The sequence below is a fragment of the Chionomys nivalis genome, chromosome 9 (assembly GCF_950005125.1).
Source record: "Chionomys nivalis chromosome 9, mChiNiv1.1, whole genome shotgun sequence".
NCBI lineage: Eukaryota > Metazoa > Chordata > Mammalia > Rodentia > Cricetidae > Chionomys > Chionomys nivalis.
The window spans coordinates 28277749-28298056 of NC_080094.1; the positions used below are offsets into that span (position 1 = coordinate 28277749).

Here is a 20308-nt window from a genome sequence, read left to right on the forward strand (position 1 = left end):
GAAATGGGGGAGAGTGTGATTATAGGCTATGAAACCAGAAGGGAGACAGTGAGAAGGGGAGCAGGAAGGAGGTGCTGAGGAAGGGAAGGAGGACATCAGGACAGAACAGGCACCTAAGCAGAAGACGACTAGGATAGGGGACTGTCGTGAGAAAGAAACGGGAGGACAGTCAGCAAACACAGTTCGTGAAAAAGCCATCATGAAACCCAATACTGTGTATGTTAATTTAAAAATATTTTAAATGAAAAAAATAAAAACTCGGCTGAGCTAGTTTTCAGAGCTCTGTGACCATACTCAGTAGAAGCCTCTGGAAAGGGAAAGTTATTCAACACACTATGTTTCCGCGATTGTTTCTTATACCTCCCCTAAATAATATAGCAATCTATATAAGGTCTGGAAGAATGTTATGTGAGCTGAGTCATCATTGTAGGAAGGAGGAATACATACGTACAGTGGCTTGAAGCATGGCCCTGCACTGCTAGATACAGTAAGTGTGAGCGTATGCACATAGAAATGTGTGCATATATTTGGATATAAATATTTGACACGTATGCACACGAACACGTGCGTATGTGTATCTATATTCCCAGTCACATAATTGCATATGCACACCCGCACAGAAACACATGTAGCTTTTTGCTTCCTCCCGCAGGCTTTGACTATTCACCCCACATTACCAGATAGGAAGGTGAGGCTCTGGTTGGGTCTATGACTTACAGGTAAGACTGAGGGAGCAGAATTGCCATTCATTTAGTCTGGCTGCCTCCCAACCCATGGCCTGCTGCCTCTGCTCACTCTCTCCTCTCTGAACAGAATAAGGTATCTTTTTCTGCTTCTTGGCACTTCCTTAGAAGTGTGTGCATGCAGCGTGTGCTCCCGTCATGACTGTTGTGTCACAGGTCACCTGTTCTGGCAAATCTCACAGTTGGTGACCTGTGTCTTTCTCCATCTTCCTGCTGTGACAACAGGTCAGCTTCTATCCTTCCTGCTTCAGTTTTCTTATTTCCAAAGTAGAGTGATTGTAGCGAGGGCTTGTAGCAAACGCCAATACACGCCCGTGTCTTATGTCCTTGTGCCTGGGGGAGCAATATGTGAGTTGTCATGTGGACACCAGTATTGATGCTCCAAGTGTTGCTGAGACGATAAACTGCTTTCAGGAACAAGTAGGCTCATCCCTTAGATGCTGCCCAAGTCTTTCCTTTAGACACACTGTGGACACAGCGTGGACCCCAGAATACACAGATAAGATCTGTGGATACTTAGTAATCTGGATATGGGCATCTAGCTGTCTGACTGTCATGACAGGTCAAGGGTTGTTCCTCTTTCTATGTGGTTAATTATCAGGATAATTTATCTTTGGTTTGTCTGGTGTGTTGAGTAAGTTTCCAGACCTGTTTTTCTGATGTGATTTTGAGAGACCCATTGTATTGGTTTGTTTCTGATTTAGTCTGGTGGGGTTAGAGGCAGAAGGATTTTGTTTGACTCTTATTATTTGTTATGGGTAGAGTGTGGTTGTGCATTTGCACAAGCCTCATGTGTGTGTTCAAAATGGACCAAATAATGATTTTGTAAAATGGAGTCATTCAGGGCAATGCCCAGCTTGGAAACTATTGCTGTATACAGTGCAGAGTAATTTCGAGTGGCCTGGTCTATGAACCTTAGCTAAGACGGGCAAGGGAATGCTTCATTTGTTTCCTGGAGTGACCTATTCTGATGCCATTTGCGCCCCTGAAGCTTCTCTTCTCTTAAGTGTCCCATCTTTCTCTCTAGCTCTCTGTTCTCTCTGCCCTTCTCCCCGCCCCCCCAACTCTCCCTCTACTCCTAGATGAATTGCAATGATCCTAGGCATTTTTTAGTTAACTTAACCTCCAGACTGCCATTAGAGAGACTGACTTCACAAGCACAGCTCCCTTCCAGGGGTGGGAGAAGCCTGGAGTGCCAGGAGCAGCAATCAGGGAACACTCCCAGCCCCCAGAGGCTGCCTGCCAATGGATTTAGGCACCAGATCAGTTCTATGTTACACATAGACAGTGAATGAGGCTCTAATACAAATATGTAAGCCCTCAGTATTTCACAGGACATACTAAAATTGAAAAGTCACTTATTAGTTTAAAGTATAACTTGGAATCCTGAAGTTAGATGTAGTTCTTGTGCTTCTGAGTCCCTGTTGAGTCTGATTTGATTTGATGGGTGGGGAACTTGGGAAAGCATTCTTCATTTGCCCTTCCCTTCTTAGTCCTTTGGCAAGGCTACCTTTAGCATGCCAAATTCCACAGAGAAACCCTGCCCAAGCAGTGAAGAAGGTGAAGAAGATGAAGCTTTAGATACTTAGAACTCAGAATCTCTAATGGTCCTTGAGTTCTATCACCTAAAACTAAGCATGCAACTTACCATAACTGCATTTCTAGGGCAGAGAAAAGGAAAGGAGACAGCCATTGGATGAGAAGACCCCAGCCTTAAAGGAATACATGTGTAGAGTCCAGCTGGTCTAGGTTTGATTCCAAGGATGAACCATTTGCCAGCTATTGCTTTGATCTTGAAATCATAATTTGCCCTTTCTAAGCTATGTTTCATCTTCAGGAAATGATTATTCAGGAGGCCCCATCCTGGCAGGGTGCCAGAGGGCTCAGACAAAGGTCGTATTGAAAACGCTAGCCACGTCCATCCAGAGGAAGGACTTGGCTTGTTCCACAAGAGGGGTAAGGCTCCACGTCATGGTTTGCTTTCAACTTGGTTTGAAAAACCAGATGTCAAAGTTCAGAGTGATTGCATTTACTTAGGAAAGGTGAAGTCTGAGAAGGGTTTCCAGGAAATGTCCTGGCTCTGTGTGTAAGCCTGGTTAGAACCATATTCACTGATGCTGAGGTGTTGCTGTGACTACGCTCCACGTCACAAAGGCAAATGTGCTCGTGACAATGGAAAATGCAGACTTTCTAGTGGAGAAGTGAAAACAGTAAGAGATAGAAGCTGTAGAAATGATACAATGTCTGGAACAAAGTACTTAGTGTAATGGCAGGCACTCAGCAAACCAGGCAGATATTAAAGCAATATAGAATAAAAAGAGACGTTCAATTTTTATCAAGACTGAACTCTAGCAACTAAGAGTACATACCCAGACACAAATGAAAGCTATTCACATGTCTGTGGTTATGGAGAAAACATTTTTTTTTTTTTTGAGGCTGTATTCTCCCTGTATTATCTTTGGAAGAACATCTGCATTATTTTTGGAAGAACACTCAGCAACTGATCATATCACTCTGCAGGTAAAGCCTGCAGCCTGATGAGGGATGGGGCCGGTGGAGATAGAATGTCATCAATCAGCTCAAAGGAGAGAGAGAGGGGGGTGGGGGAGGTGTGTGTACTGAAATCCCAACCTGCTTAAAGGTTTTATTTTTCAGCACTTGGTATCGAATCCAAGCCCTCCTGTACGCTAGGCATGTGCTCTGCTGCCAACAGCCCCAGCTCTCAAGGCAGGGATTTAACAGAAGAGGCATTCCAGCAATGAGTCTGTCCTGTGAGGATGGCACTCCCTCCACTGTCTGTGGGATTGAAACAGAATTCCCTGGATATCTCAGATGCTTTTGTGATGTCCCTGGAGTTTGTGATGTCCTCATAGGGGCTCAAAGTGCCTCTGTTGTGGGTAGCCTGGGGGCTTCTCTTTTAGAAGTAGTTTGGAGTGGGCACCCCGGTGGGTCCTGTCCTGAGCAGTGTGTTTGGTGGCTAAACATGTGAGGCCTGGATAGAGAGACCAAGGGCAAGGTCTCGTATAAGATGGACATTCAGATAAGCAGATGGGGACAGGCTATGGCCTGGGTAACAGAACCTCAGAAAGTGTAGAGTGACTGTGGGTTCTGAGGCCATAGGCACAGACGTTTCAGAAGACAGGGTCTGTCTTGGCTCCTCCAAGGTTTGCAGGTTTGGCCATACTCCTATATTCCTGAAGCCCCCACCCCAACAGTGTTGGCTATGATGAAGTGCTGCCCCCTTGTGGCTAGTGGAGCAAGGACCCATGGAGGGTAACTTCTCCAAGTTCCCTAGGTTACTGATGCAAGCTAGCTTTTGCTGTAACTTAAGGCTGAAAACAAGATATTTAATATTTGGCTCCATCTGCTTACCAAACAGGTTACAAAATGTCTCTCCTAAGTGAAGAACCCTTTGGGCTCCCCAAGACTCTGACTCTTACTGGACCTGCACAACCTTGCTTTGGCTAGTTGAATCCTTGGTAACTGTAGCCTAAACTTCCTGAACAGTTGAAGGATCTGCTAGTCAAGCCATCCCTCTGCTACCACAGGGCCTTTGCATATGTCGCATCAGACGCTTTACTTTCTTAAGCTCACACCCACATGCTACTTTCAACTGCCGTTTCCTGCTGGCTTACAAGCATCCGTGCATCTCCCAGATGAGGCTGGACTCACCTTCTGGTCCTTTCGTTAGGATGATTCAACACTCACTCACTATCTGTGTGATCGTGCGTGTTTAAGGACCTTGACTGTGGCAGCAGGAAGCGTGGTGGTCATTGTTCTTCCCCCTGGGGTGAGTGTAGAGTAGACAGGCATCAAACACATGCTAGAGAGGAGAGCAGCATCCAGCTTTTAATGAGCACATCAGCATCTTAACTTATCGGGCCTTCTAACAGCCCTGCTAGGGAGAAGTTTGGGAGCCTAAGGGATGTGTCATGAGGGCTATATGAATGGTATTCAGCTGAGTCATTTTGCAGGTTTTTTTTTAAATAAAGTATCTTTTATAGATTTATTGGTTCATTGCTTTAAGTGAGGTAAAGATTTTCTTTTACTTTACAAGCTAATAGTTTATCAAGCAATACAAATTTTTTGTTTACCTCAAAATGTAATACTAATTCCATAGTAAACAACAAACAGAATTTCTTACACACAGATACATGAAAAATCAAAGTGGACAAGAACCTCGTGCCAGCATAAAAAAATACAACAAAACATGTCTGGTTCTGTAACAAAGAGCAAGGTGACATTCTTTTTCGGTAGTTTCATGAGACAAAGACTTAGTTCTGTAAATAAATCACTTTCTTGTCAACACATATTCCGTCAAGCACTTATGTTCACAACTTTTGTTTTGGTTTAATGGCAGCACGGAGAGAACCAGCACACCAGGGTGGACTCCATACCTCAGAAGCCTGTTTCTTTCTCTGGAAGTTTTAAACACAAAGAACAATTTCTTAAAAAGTCCAAATATTTGTTTTCATTCCCCTTGAAGAGTTAGAATGAGAGTTAGGTTTGCTGGCAGTTTGGTTCATAAGAGTCTGTCAGATGTAGGCTGTCTCTCTGTGCATTCCTGACACGGGCATGAAGGGAACAGGCACACGGAAATACAAAGAGCAGGGATTCTGAGGGAGCCCAGCCCTGCATGGCCTAGGTGGGCACTGCTGACTGGAAGAGACGCTGGCTTGTACTGCTTTGTTCCTGGATGAAGGCCCAATGGACACAGCTCCCCCTCCTTCCCTCCAGCATTGTTCCTGGCAGAGTGCCAGTCTGAGGCTGTGGCCCAGCCTGACAATAGCAGTGTGCACAGGTGTTAGCTGCTCTGACCTGGACTGTGGAAAGCCCAGAATCACCCAATACTTGGCTGTACATTTGAACCCTTCAACACTGGCTTTAGTAGTGAGTGAGTTGGCAGAATAGGTATGCTATTTGGCATTTTAAGCTTTGGAGAATTTCTATCCCAGTGTGCTCTGGGACCACTCTGAAGAGGCAAGGCAAGCCTCTCATGCTGCCATAATCTGGAGGGTTCTCTGAAGCTATGCAATTTGTCACTGTTGATAATGTCGGTATCCTCCACACCCCAACGAGGCCAAAGCACACTAAACTTGTCTTTCTCCCTCAAAAACATCAAAACGGGCTGTGCTCCCTGTTTCTTGACATTATTTTCAAATACTATTTGCCAACAGAAATATTTAGTCTTGCTTCCCAAAAGGCCACCTTCCTTCTGTGACCTATACCTCTGGCTTGTGACTTTAAGAGGACTGAAGATGGCCCATAATAAGTTTCCAGATCAACTGCTTCTACACGTAAAACTCTTTCTGTGCAAACACTTTAAAACACTAGGAAGGCAATTAGTGGGTATTGACAACTGTTTAAGAACTACACACTATGCAGCTGCTTTTCAACAATGACCTGAAAAAGAACCTTTCTAACTGCTGGATTTATGGCAACTTGAAAAGTTTCAAATGAAGACTTTAAGCACAGCCAGCAGTCTCCAGATTTGGGCAGCAAATGGAGATTTTCACATATCTGGAAACAAAGAGCATGCTGTCACTCTCCTCATCTCTGAGCGCCCTGCAGATGCTTTTGTCCTGACCACAGAATTCTGAGTGTTAAGCACTCATGTAGAACATTCATACTGAATTTACAAACTGGGGACAGTCATGACAATGCGACATACCAGCCCTCACTGCAAGGTTGCCCGCATATTCAATGGGCATGACAGGAAGTATTAAACCAGACATTTTTGGTGAAGTAAAGGCAAATTGCATAAAGCAGACACTGGGACTGGGGCTTGGCACACAGGAGAGTCACTGACCATAAAATAGCAGCTGTTTCCTAAGAGGTCTAAGAGCAACCTCGACAATGGTTAAACAAGCAAAACAAGCACATTGACACCTTCACAAAGAAAAATGCACCCTTTTTAGTCAATTCACACCGAAAAGCTTCTCATCTATAGCACTGCGGTGCCAGAAACAAGATCCAGGAGCTTTCCCTTCAGCTTCCTGAGGCATGGCATAAGGACGAGGACGCTGGCTCAAGCACTGGTGCACACGGACACTGATTTAAATGGACCCATGTGAACCAGAAACAAGTCAAAAGATGCCACTCATGATGAGCAGGCAGTAGGCCACAGTCACTGTAAATTAAGGACTTTCCAAGAAGGTACCTAACCTCCCATGCTGGGACAGGTCAATGCCCTCAGGGGTAAAGTACAGAACCACATGCTCTCCACAGCAAGCCACAGCTGCCTTCTTCATGACTCCTGTGTCCCTGAAAAGCAGGGTTCATGTTCTGTCTCACAAATCAATTGGGATGTCCCCAAAGTGATGTCACATGTCATCTGGGGGCTGTTCTGTCCCTTAGTTTCAAGTCTTCCTAGTGTTCCATTTAGGAGGTTCCTTCACAATATGGAGGTATGCTTCTGTTGAGAGATGATTACAGACTCACAGACTCCACCAAGGAATAAATACTAAACTAAAAAACAACTGTGGGGGGAGGGGAGGAGAGGGGAGGGAGAAAGTACACAAACGGGAGGTGTTGTTGTGCTGTGTTCTCATGGCCACCTCTCCGGCACTGCAGGGACACTCTGGTTCAGGGTGCCATGCCCTGTGGAGGCAGAAGAGTCTCTGTCCCAAGAACAGATCTACTTGGTCTCTTGTTTTTCTTGCGGTAGTGGAATAATTGACTCCCACGCCATGAGGCACTTCTCATAATACTGGATATTCTTGTCAGCCAAGCCCACGAGCAGCTGCCAGAAGCCATGTCGCTTGTTGCCCTGCCACCTCTCCATGTCAGCCTTAAGGTCAGCATTGAAGCACTCCATCCTATCCTGGCACTTCTCCACATCTGCTGGCACCTTGGGACGATCTTCCTTTCTCAGAGCCACGGCTTCCAATTTGGCTTCGTACTCAGCCTGAACTTGGTCCCTCTTCTTCAATACATTCTTCATGGAGTCTCAGTACAGGATGTATTCCCTGAGCGCTGGTAGGAACTCCTCTGTGACAGCATCGGTCAGCTCTTCCAAGGCCGTGGAGCAGTTCCCAGTGCAGGCCCGACACACCTTCCAGGGGCTCCGACAGTTCACCTTCCAAGGCGCTCCGCGTGGAATACACAGGCCCATATTCCCTCAGCTCTTCGAGGTACTCTATTTCTTCTTTGATGATCCGCTGGGCTATCTGGTCAGTGGTTCCCAGTTTGAGCACAAAAGTGTCTAAGTAGCCGCCAACGACTGCAAACTCCAGAGGCCGACTCCTCAGCTTATAGCCGCCGTGACTGCTTGACTGACTCCCCCACTCTGCTCAGCAGTGCCATCCCCTGCTTCTTGTAGGCATTCAGGTCCTTAGCAGTGAGGAATCCATTGAAGTGTTCATTGAAAGAGAGCACAGGGTGATCGGTAATCCTTTTTAGGAATTTATCCAGATTTTTTTTTTCTGGTCTCCACAAACTCTTCTGAGAAACGATCCATGACCCCTTCCACCACAAACTTCTCAGGAAGTGGGGAATGAGATGAGTGGACTGTGATTCTTCCAGTTTGTTTCTCAACCAGTCAAAATCCTGGTATCTTCTTCGAGCAGAATATTCTGGCAAGTCAAACTCCACCCGAGTACTTTTGGTAGTGATCCTGCATGTGATGTAGGTCTCCACTCTACAGACATGCTTTTTAGGATCATCAACCGTGACAAAGAGATCTCGAGTTCACCATCAATGTCACCATCAAGCTGGAGTCTGTTCAGAAGGGAAGATGATGACGCTGGGCTCGAAGTGCCTGCTGGAGTACCACCATTGGGCAAAATGAGATCCAGGGAGATTCTAGCCTACGTCCATCTTGGGTCGGAGCTTCATCGCATCTGCCCCAGAGAGCAGAGGCATCGCGTCTTCATTTTGCAGTTTTGAACAAGATATTGTAGTTTAGTAAATTCAGATTTTTCTGGTGGGGCTCTCCAAGGTATAGACCTGAAATCCCAGTTACTCAGGAGGTTGGGGATGGAAGGATCATAAGTTTGGATTGACTGGTGTACTCAGCTCAAGACCAGTCTGAGCAGAGTCAGATTTTTTTGTTTTTTTGCCTCCAAATAAAAAGTGAGAGAAAGGGGCTGAGGGTATGGAAGGTAAAGAGCCTTCCTAGCATGTGGCAGGCCCTAGAGTCAATCCCTAGAACTCAAATAAAGGAATAAATTCAGATTTTCCTTCTGAAACATTTTTTTTTTTTTTGCTTCACATTTGAGTTCATGAACTGGAACTCTCCACTGAGCGCATGTGGAACCACATCAATAGCAGCATCATTAAGACAAAGAGACAAAGCAGATGTGTATTGGGGATCAACTGAGTCGTGACTTGGGGGCACTGTAGGGTCTCCATGCATCTTTGGATCACAAATGGCCACAGTAATAGGTGGGTGTTGTGGAAGAAATGAGTGAATGGGGCTGGGGAGGTGCTTAGTTAATAAAGCGCTTGCTGTACACGCCAAGAGGACCTGTGTTTGGGGCCTCGAGGACCTTGTAAAAGTGCTAGGCAGGGTTTTGGGAGTAGAGACAGGGGGATCCTCAGGACTTCTTGGCCTGTTAGACTAGCTGAACTGATGAGCTCCGGGTTCAGTGAGAGACTGTCTTAAACTAGAAGGGGGAGAACTATTGAGGTACACATGTGGTATTGACCTCCAACTCTCCTGTGCACTAGTTCACGTGCGTACACACACACACACACACACACACACACACGATATAAAAATAAAAGCTCTGGGTAAAACTGATGAAGTCTGAAATGTTTAATAGTCTTCGAACATGCTTTTCTACAAACACGATGCGACCCCCAGGTCTGAATGGTCAGTGATAGCTGCAGGTAAGACCACTGAGATCGACTATTTATTCTAGTTAGTATCATATATAATACATCAACTTGAAATCTTTGTGGCTTAAGGCAGTTCATTGCTGTTCATGATGCTGCAGATTGGCTGGGCTCAGTTGGGTGGTATGCCTGCTCTTCCTGGCACTGGAACAGCATGAAGATTTGAGTCAGTGGGTGAGCCTCCCAAAGCCTCCTACTAGCAGATAGCTGAGCACACAGGGCTGAGGGAATGACATTTCTTATCAGTGACAAAAGCCATTCATGTCACTAGGAGAGCCAACACCTCCCCTAACAGCCTCTTAAAACCTTGTCATCCATCATCACCTCACTCCCAGCTTTTGCTGATCTTGTCCATGGACATGGGTGGGAGTTGGGGAGGGGTCTGAGGAAGGCTTTTGTACATTTATGTCTTAAAATGTTTATCTTGCAGTAATGAAATGGCAAGTGTTAGATAAAACTTTGTTTATGTAACATAAGCATGAGAGGCAGACAGATGACTCAACTGGGAATGTTGGCCAGCTTCAGTTATCCTCAGGGTACCACTGTCTTGACTGAGGACACTGAAGACTCTCTTAACACAAACGTCAGGTTTTTCCTTTGAGAGCAAACCAATGGAAAGATTCTTCTAAATCCAAATGTGTGCTAGGCCAGTCTCCGAGTGACACATAAGAAAGTTATAGGTCACAAATCAAGTGACTGCAGACATGATAGAATTAATCTTCAATGGGTATCAGAGATGGGCACACTTAATTCTCAAGCAGAGAACCTAGGAGGGATGGATTGGCATGAAGGGCAGTAAGAGCATTGTTTCTTTGCGTTTTCTCTCTGTTCCAGCATCTCTTGGAATCTCTTGGAAGACTCCAGCATTGGCTTGCGAATATAGGTGTGTCCCCCCAGCCTCTGGTGTGTAGCAGTGGAAACACAAGACAGTCAAGTATTGGAAGAAAAGACTCCAGGTTACAAACATTTACTAGAAGGTGGCGGAAGTTAGATAACCCTTTTCTTCCCAGACATGATCTGTTTGCAATTGCAAACACCATTTCTGGCATCATCTTCATCAGCCTCCCCACTGCTTTACAAAATATCATAGAGAATTATTTCATCTCTTTTCAGAGAGGTTAAGTATTTTCTGGAAGAATCTCCTAGCTATGCCATGGTAAAGGCTGGTTTTGGGATTTCTGGACTTCAGTAGACTAGCAGTGACAGTCTCAAATTCCCATTGGCATCAGGCAATGACACATGAGTGACGTAGCAACAGAGTGGGGCACTGGCAGCGTGGGAATCTTAGCTAATGGGTAGCTGCTCTCTTTCTAAAGGAAGGACTGCTTTTCTGCCCTGACTGTAGCCTTGTGTTGATGATCTGGCCTCATTTTGCCAGATCTTTTCAATTTTATAAAAATTCTTGTTTGATGAGAATTCTTTTTTGGCAATACTTTGAAAAGTGTTCATGGTAAACAAATCATTTTTTTTTTCAGGGGTAATGCATCTCATGGGATATATTATATTTGTTTTTCCATCATGTGTCTTTGTAGAAGGGAGGGCTGGGCTAACGTGATGATGAGGGAGGAGTAGCTGTCAGTGGCCTGTGCCCTGTCTTCTCAGTTCTGTAGGGTCTGAGACAGCTCCCATCAATTTCTTTTAAAGGGAAAACACGGTGACAGTGGATCCCATTAACCTGGAGGACTGAAGCTTGGCGGCCCACTAGCCCCTTCCTCCAGCCCAGCTCCCACAAAGGTTTGTCACAGGGCACTCACTCTGTCAGCTCATTTTGGAAGTTCATGGCCAAGTTCATGCTTTCCTTAGAGAGGGATGCAGTTTCTATCTAATCTCTGCTTTCCTCAGCCCGCCTGTGTTCTGTCACATTTTTCTCCTGTAAAGATGGGACGACAGTTGAAGCTTTAATCTTATCTGCAGCTGTCATCTTTGAGTAGTTAAACTAGTGTCTTCATTGTTCAGGAGGTCCCAAATGGTGACCGAGGCCTCCCCAAGCCCTGTTCATCATTCCCAGTGACTTCATCCATCTGCTTCCCTATAGACAAGAGAGAGGCCTCCTTACAGCTTTCTTACTGAGAAACTCCGCCTTCCCCTCATACAAGACATCTTTGGTGCCCCCTAGATGTGCCTAAGAGGCCTCAAACAGAGTTGTGTTCAAAGGTACTGTTTCTTCCACAAGAATTGATACAGCCCCCAAACACCAGACCAAATAGTACACACATCTGTCCTCAAGCCATCCCGTTGGTCATGCCTGTCCGCCCTGCCCTGCTTTGAGACTGGTCCACATGGAGGATGAGGAAGGGCACCCGTTAGGCATGTACAAATTCTCTTATGACCATTGCTAGATCTTTCTGGGAGCATCTCCTGTCTAAGGAACAAAGCAAAAACCAACAAATAAGACCAAGGCAGCCTGGCCAATAGTCAAAGGCAGTGCTTAGAAGACCCCAGACAGGACTCATCCCACTTGTGCAAACACTTAGAGGGAACAAAGGAAGGATTCACACCCCATCTTATTTGACAAGACTGAATATACAGAGGCTATCCAACTTCTGCTAAAATAGCTCTTGAAAAGATGTGGGCAGCTGAAGGGATTTATAGTTCACATACTCTGTCTCCTATGCAAGAATTTTATCTCAAGCTACTGAAATTGACATCCTTGCAACACAAAAGCCCTGCTCCCCAGCTAAATTCCTGTGAGCTGTTACTCTTCCTTTCACCGGGGGCCCTTTCCGTCAGGCCTCCTGACAGACGAGTCAATGCATTTGAGTTCTGTTGTTAGACCCCTCATTTATAGCTTTTCAGGTCTTGTCACCTTCCAGTGTGTCCGTGTCTCTAATCTTGTCTCATTGCCAGGGCTCTGAAGTCTATAGTTCCTGACCTTCCCAACCGGTCCATGGTGGCAACCTTCGTGCTGTCCCCTCCAGAAGACAGCACTTGGTGTCATCGCCAAATGATTTTAGTTTTTAGAAAACACAACCAGACAACTCCATTCTCCTGCAGACGCATTTTCTTCCTCTGCGGTAGCCTCCTCTGGTGTGAGAAAATGTCGAACTTCTCTAATGTGTTAGGGGGAATCAAGAGAAAGAAATATCAGCTGAAATAGAAGAACCAATAGTTCCACACCATAGCTCTGGGCTGTACTCAACCAGTGACACTAATGATCAGTGATAATTGAATGACCAGCATAGATTGAGGATGTGAAATTGGAAGATTCTGCAGCTTGGAATCTTATATTACTGTAAGCACTGAAGAATATTCTGGCTCTAGGAAAAAACTCCTATGTCAAGTCAAAGTTTTTCTGTCATTGCCAGCACAATGGGACCAAAGGAGACCAAATCCTTCTATCGTGGGGTGATACATTAAAGGACATGGAATACCTGGTTGGGCTGGGAGCCAGGCCCTTTCCTATGTCAAGGTCCTTGTCTGGGCTTAAAGGATGTGTAGACAGGGCATCTTGAGGTCTCAGGTTCCTAGTTTCCATGTATTGATGGGGTGACATCCAGGGACTTTCTTGTGCATACTTGATAGGCACTCTACTGCTGAGTTATAACACTAGTGCAGGTTCCTTGCCTGAGGGAAGAAGGGTCACACACAGGAGGTCATGTTAGGGCCCTTGGCACTGGCTAATATCCAGAGATAGAGGGGACTGCTACTGCCCAGCCACTTAGATAACTTTCAATGTTGCCCAAGTTACTCAGACCCACAGAATGTTATTTCTAACTGTGGCTTTTCCTGTGCACAGTCATTTCTTTCCTGTCTGTTTCTTCATAAGCCAGAAGACTGTTTTTAAATGTTGCATTCAGAAACTAAGGTCTCTAGGTGACTTGAGTTTCCTCTTTGCCTAGAGCTGTAGTTTGGATTTGGAGTGCCTCCTAAGGCACATGTGCTACAGCTTAGCCCTCAAGCTGTGACTCTACAGGGAGTTGGTGAAACCGTTAGGAGGAGGGGCCTGGAGAGAGGAGGTTACATCATCGAGAGCAGGTCTTGGAAGAGGAGATCAGGATCAGGACCGTGGTCCCTCCTTTGCCTTTCTCTTTTTCTGGACACCATGAGGTGAGAAGCCTTTTAATATCACCATCTTTCACTCCTACCCTGGCATTCTGTCTTTCTCAAAAGTAACAGAGTCAAGTGACCAAAGTTGAAACCTCTGTGAAACCATGTGTAAAAGCGCGAGCTTGCCCACACTTGTGGGGCAAGTGCTTTACGCACTGAGCCGTCTCCCCAGCCTCTGCCTCAGATGTGAACGACAGCACAGGAGTTCTGCAATGTGTGGACACTTCCCGTCCCATTTAATTACATCTCTTGTAACACATACTTAGGCGTCATCTTCTACGTTAAGCATTTACACACCCTGCTGATTGTTCATTATTTCCAGATGTGTGGTTTTAGAAATAGTTTTTTTTAATTTCTGATTCTTCATTTTTCTTTCCATTTCATCATGTTTCCTTTCCTAAAACATCAGGCATGCACACATATTAGCTGCAAGTAAGTCATTTTGTAATTTTTTTGTAAACTATAGAGACTAAAACAAATTAAGTATTTTTGTCCCCATGTGATCCTTGTTGTGCAGAATGAAGCTGAATTTCTTTTCTATGACTCACGCTCAGACTTTGTTGCCAGTCACTTTAAATCTGGTATGAATGTGCCCTGGAAATTTATGGACTCTCCTAGGGGGCTTCATGTTCAGTTTGTCTTCCGAGAAGACACAAGGCAGGAATCTGGATTCGCTGGTGTCATATCATATCCTCTGTGGTACAGCCAAGCAACTTTGTGCATGCACCAGTCAGTGTTCTTGTTTTTAAGAGAGCCTATTATCAATCTTCTGCTTTGAGATTGCTGCTGATGTGCTGTTTTTGAGAATGATATACACAAGCACATAGAAACCAGTCTCTCATTTTCCTAAAGAGCTTTATCACCCTGCCATTCACACCCAACCTCGCATCTCTCTATAATGCCATCTTCTCTGTATGATGTGAAGGTCAAGGTTCATTTCTTTTCTACAGAGATGATCAATTGACCAAATACCTTGCTGAGTAGACCCTCACTTGCACTCTGCCTTTCAGGAAGATTCCCTTTGCTGTGAATGAGGCGGTGGTCTTGTCTGTATCTGGGCTGTTTTAAGGGCACATATACGGTATCTGTAAGGAACGCTTACAGGAGACAGGCAAATAAAAATGGACTAGTGGATTTCTTTCTTTTTTGTGTTTTTGGAGTTTTCGAGACAGGGTTTCTCCGTAGCTTTTTTGGTTCCTGTTCTGGAACCAGCTCTTTTAGACCAGGCTGGCCTCGAACTCACAGAGATCCGCCTGCCTCTGCCTTCCGAGTGCTGGGATTAAAGGCGTGCGCCACCACGGCCCGGCGACTTGTGGATTTCATAGAAACTCAAGCCCATCCTCATCCTATGCTCACAATAGCTGATTTGCCATGTATATACTGAGTGCCTGCTGCTTAGCATTCGGATAAAGACATATTTATAGAATGTGTCCCACTGACCACATAAGTAGTCCCCATTTGGCTGAGTATTTAGGTCATTTCCATTTTCTTCTATACTGTGCCATCTCATTGACTACTCATGTAAGTCTAACCCTACATGTTTCTAGATTACAGAAATCTTTTTTTTTTTTTTGGCTTGTTTTTTGAGACAGTATTTTTCTGTGTAGCTTTGGAGGCTGTCCTGGCACTAGCTCTAAAGACCAGGCTGACCTTGAACTCACAGAGATCCAACTGCTTCTGCCTGCTGAATGCTGGGATTAAAGGCGTGCGCCACCACTGCCTGGTTGATTGTAGAAATCTTACAGTTTCAGTCCATTTATTTCACATAGAGCATCACCTATGTGTGTTTACTTTTCTGGTTAATGGTTCATAACTAGGCAGAGAGGCAAAAGTCTAAGGAATTTGAAAGTTCAGGGCCTGGGTCAAACAGAAGTTATGGGAAGACTACATTAGGATCCAGAATGGATTTGAAAGTCAGCAGTACATGAATGGCATGAGGCTGACAGACTGATAGGTGATATTTATGTTAGGAATTAGGAGAAGTCCAATATAGACGCTAATAGGTATGAAACCAAATGATCAAAGCATTTCTAAAAGCAAAGGGACAAAGAGTCCCCAATGCTTGGATATGTCTCTGGAAAAAGTAGGGTGCAGAAGGTCCAAGAAAACAAGAAAGATGAAAGAAAGGCAAAGAAGCTTGACCGGCAAGCAACTTTTCCTGATAACAAAGGATTTGGGAAAGTTTGGGGCAATGCAGCACTCACCCCACTGTGACCGCTGCAATGGGCAAGACACGGGCTCACCATTGCTATATTCTTAGGGATTCAGGGATGATTACTGCCAACCCTGTCACAGGACTTCAACATCAAGGACATCACACCATTGTGTTTAAGATGAGGAAGAAAAGTGTGTTTTTCCACTTACAGCACGGACTAGCCAGAAGGAAGGAGTGAGTAGAAGGTCTGGCTTTATTGGTGTCTGAAAGGTGTGTGTGTGTGTGTGTGTGTGTGTGTGTATGGCCAGAAGTCAATATCAACATCTTTCTCTTTTTTTCTACCTTGTTGTTTTTGAGACATGGTCTCTTACTGAGCCTGGATCAAGCCATTTTGGAATTAGCAGCAAGGCCCCGAAGAATCCAAGCATCTCACAGAAATGCCAGGGCTTTCAGACATCCTGGATCAGAGCAAAAATGTGTCCATTTTGTGGTATGACATTTAGTGATTTAGCAGGAACACTTCACTTTGATCACAAGACTTAGGTTACTACCAACAAAGTTTCTGGAAGGATCTTGACACAGAATCTTACAGTTGTGAGAACTGTGTTCTCACAGTGTGATAAGTGGGAAGATGTCTTCTTCCTTTTCAGGTGGCAATGTTAGTCTCCAAGGACTTGGGCAGTGTGCGGTCTTCTCAGTGGTGGTAAACGGAGCCAGCTTCAACAGTCACAAGTGGGGCTGGAGAGATGGCTCAGTGGTTAAGAGCATTGCATGCTCTTCCAAAGGACCCGAGTTCGATTCCCAGCAACCACGTGGTGGCTCACAACCATCTGTAATGAGGTCTGATGTCCTCTTCTAGCAGGCATATATGCAAACAGAATATTGTATCGATAATAAATAAATATAAAAACAAAACAAAACAAAAAACAATCACAAGTGTCCTGTGGGTGTGGCGGGTTCTTGCTTTTATGATATTGAAATATGTCTCCTTGTTTTGCATGCTCAGACAAAACCAGTCTTGACGCAGCACTTGCTGAAGGCACTCTTCAGGGCTTCCTGGAGACCGCAGACACATACTGTGAGGAAGATGGACTGAGCTGAAGTCTCGAATCCATCCTCCAGAGTTGGTTGGGGACATTCCTTCCTCCCCAAAAGAAAGGCTTCTTTATCAGATAAACAAGGCAAGATAAATGCCTCACACACTGAAAAGGAAATTTCTGCTTTACAATAAAAGAGATCCAAAGTCCATCAGTGGTTCTGTTTAATTAGGTGGTTATGAATGACAATGTTTTTTGGAGGGATCAAGCATTACTTTGATTAAATATGGGTTTGCTTGATTTTATATGAAAAACATTATTAAATGTCAGTTGGACAACAAATATTTACATTAATCCCTGAGGTTAGAAAATATAGAAGAAAAAAAAAACTAGTATGTTAGAAGAAGGGTTCAAGGGCTGAAATATAGCTCAGTGGCTAGATACTTTCCTAGCATGTTCAAGGCCCTAAGTTCGATTCCCCGCACAGGAAAGAAAAGAAAAAGAAAAAAAAGATAGAGTTTGTCAAATAATCATTAGTCTATGAGTCTGCAAGACAACTAATTATTAGAGACAGCTAATCAAATTGAACGCACCGACACACTTCAGCTTCATTAAAGACGGCACAGGAAGCCTTGCTGCCGATGAGGAAAGGGACTTTTGGCAGATCCCCTTCAATAGGGTGGTCAGGCGCTGGCTTCAGCAGCCCTGGGCCACCTAATGCAACTTCTCAGGATTCCTACTAGTCAAGCGCATCTATAATACAGTCTTTTGTTTCAAAGAGAGTTCAGCTTCCTGGGAGTGGTGTATTAAAAAACATCTGGACAGAAGTGCTTGTGGGCACAGCACAAAGACTTGAAACCCATGTGTACAGGCACGGCCGGCCTCCTCCTCGTAGCATTCCCGTTATCCAGTGTCCCCACAGCTGTCTTTAGAGTACTTGTGCATCTGTCTCTAACCTGGATGTATGACTAGGCAGCACTTAAAATAAAACTGCTCAGCTTTGACATGGAAGGCAGGCAGGGAGGGAGCGGCTGCCTTACGTCTTAAGATCATGTCCTTCCATGCTTATTGCAATCACTTTCCTGAGACCTGGGCACGAGCCGAGGGAGGGAAACGTGAAAGGCTCACAATATCCTGCAAGGTTCTTCAGTCGTTTGTGAATGCAATTTGCTTTTATGAGAAACACCAGTCACTCTTTCCGTGTGCATCTGTTTGTTGGACTCCCGCTTGATCCTCGTAATGGGCCAGGTGGGATGGGTAAGGGGTGTGCTGTGGTTTGTGTTTGTGTCCCCCAAGAATCACGTGTTGAAATTCTGTCCCCAAGATGGTGGTGTTTCCGAGCAGGGCTTTGTGGAGATGATTAGGTCGTGATGGCAGAGTTCCTGTGACTACAATTAGTGACCGCGTAGAGATCTAGTCTCTTCTGCTATGAGAGAACACAGCAAAAAGATGTGATGTGTGAGCCAGGACTGACCTTTCTGTCTCCAACCTTGCCAGCTCTGTGACCTTGAGCTTCCAGATTTGAGCAGCATCAGCAGTATATTTCTGTGGTTTAGAAGTTGTTCCGTTTATGACTGCTTGCTGCCGCTCAGAAGGGTCCATACCAGGTTTCAGTTACTTTATCCCAATGTTATAGGAGCAAGTGGCTCAGGATGGGTAGACACCCACCCACACAGCCTGAAAGAACAGACTGGGTCCAGGACTGTCAGCAACTAGACACTGCCAGCCACAAGATCCACTTCAAAGAGAAGCCAGAAAGGCTGTGGGACCGCGCTGCTGCTCCTCTCTAGACTTTCCACTCTGGGACGATCCCAGCTGAGTATGAGGAGGGAGCGCACGAAAGGCAGCAGAGACTCTGTTGGAAACTTCGTGAAGTGCACGTTAGAGCCTTCCCCTAATTACTGAGGGTGTCTTGGGAAAAACTTCTGGCTCAACTCAGGCAAAAATAGATTCAATTGTCTCGAGCTGAGATAACATCAGTGTTAGGCTTTGTCCAAAACACTTCCCCGCCCGTAAAACTCTCTGGCTCCGTGAATGGGATGTGTTGAGAGGGACGTTTAAAAAGCACGGAACAGTCAGCCCCTTGCCCGATGCGTGTGCACGGGGTTGAGGGGCGGCTGGAGAGTTTCAGGCACTTGATTGCAGGGCATGTATCTCTCATAAAATTGTCTTCATACCTTTCCGGCCTCGACTGGCTGAGCAGCCTTTTTGCATTTGTGGAGTGGCAGCTACCAGAAGCCCTCATCTGTCCCATCTCTGGACTCACATTTCTTTCTTCTGCTGCTCCTCTTCATGCCTCTACTGTTGGAGGTCCTTGTCCTTGATGTTAGGGACAGAGTTAAGTGCACACGAGCACCTCCCTGTCTGTGTATCTACTACATAGAGCTACCATCTTTCCTGAGTGGGACATGATGGTGCAAGTGTGAAAAAAACCTGGGACTTATCAATAACTTTGAGAGCTTATGGTTTGAAATTATTCGTTAAAATTATAGCATAATTAAAAAATAAATTATTTTATTTTTAACTAAAATATAGTTATATCATTCCTCCCTCTCCCTTAAATTCTTCTTATGTTTTGACTCTTGAAGTCATGGCCTTTTTTTCCTTTTATTATTATGGTTACATATAAATGTAACCTGCTGTATCCATTTAGTGTTACTAGTATCTCTGTTTTAGAGCTGACCACTTAGTATTATGTAAACAATTAGGAGACTCATTCCTGGAGAATACTAACTCTCCCTCTCTCAACAGTCATTTTTGTCCATAGCTCTTCATCTAGGAATGGGGACCTGTGAGATATTTCCCCCATCTGTTTCTAGGAATGGGGTCCCGTGAGATTTCCCCCATCTGTTTTGGTATGTCAACTAGCCTTGTCACGTTCAGGCCTTATTTAGATAGCCATATCGTTGAGATTTCCCTGGTGCATGGCCTCCTGTACTATTTTGAAAAGCTTATTTCTAACATCCTGTGAAGAAGCAGCAAAGGCTTTGCAGTTCAAAGAGTGTGTGCCTTAGGCCCTAGGAGGCTTCCCCCAACCCTAGTGCTGAACCCATTCTCTCACAGACCTGACACCCTTACGTGACAGAACTGTCATCCCGTGACTGTGGAGCCCAGGGCTGTAAGCAATCTGCTGCAATTAAGATTTTGTCATTTTAGCTATCATAACATCTTATTTTTTGTCCCTTAGGGCATCAAGACAATAAGGTGTCAGGACAACCAAAGCAGTACATCCTCATGAAAACACCTAAAGCCCCGTCCACCCCACCCCTGTGTAGACAGGGCCTCTGTCCTCACTTCTTGGGTTATAGGATGGTTCTTCTTTCAGCTTTGTCAAACTAGTCAACACTCAATTACTCTATAAACTATCCCAAGGACATCCAGAAATAGTCAAAACCACAGGGATACTTGGGTAACACCACAGGGCCTTGACTTCTAACCTCTGCACACTTTTCTAGACGGCTTTCAGTTTTATTCACACACAATTTCTT

General features: G+C 45.0%; 1 pseudogene; it reads right to left on the reverse strand.

Moving 5' to 3' along the window:
* Positions 1–7380: 7380 nt before the first annotated feature.
* On the reverse strand, positions 7381–18422 carry LOC130881542 (sorting nexin-30-like; annotated as a pseudogene).
* Between the last annotated feature and the right edge of the window lie 1886 nt (positions 18423–20308).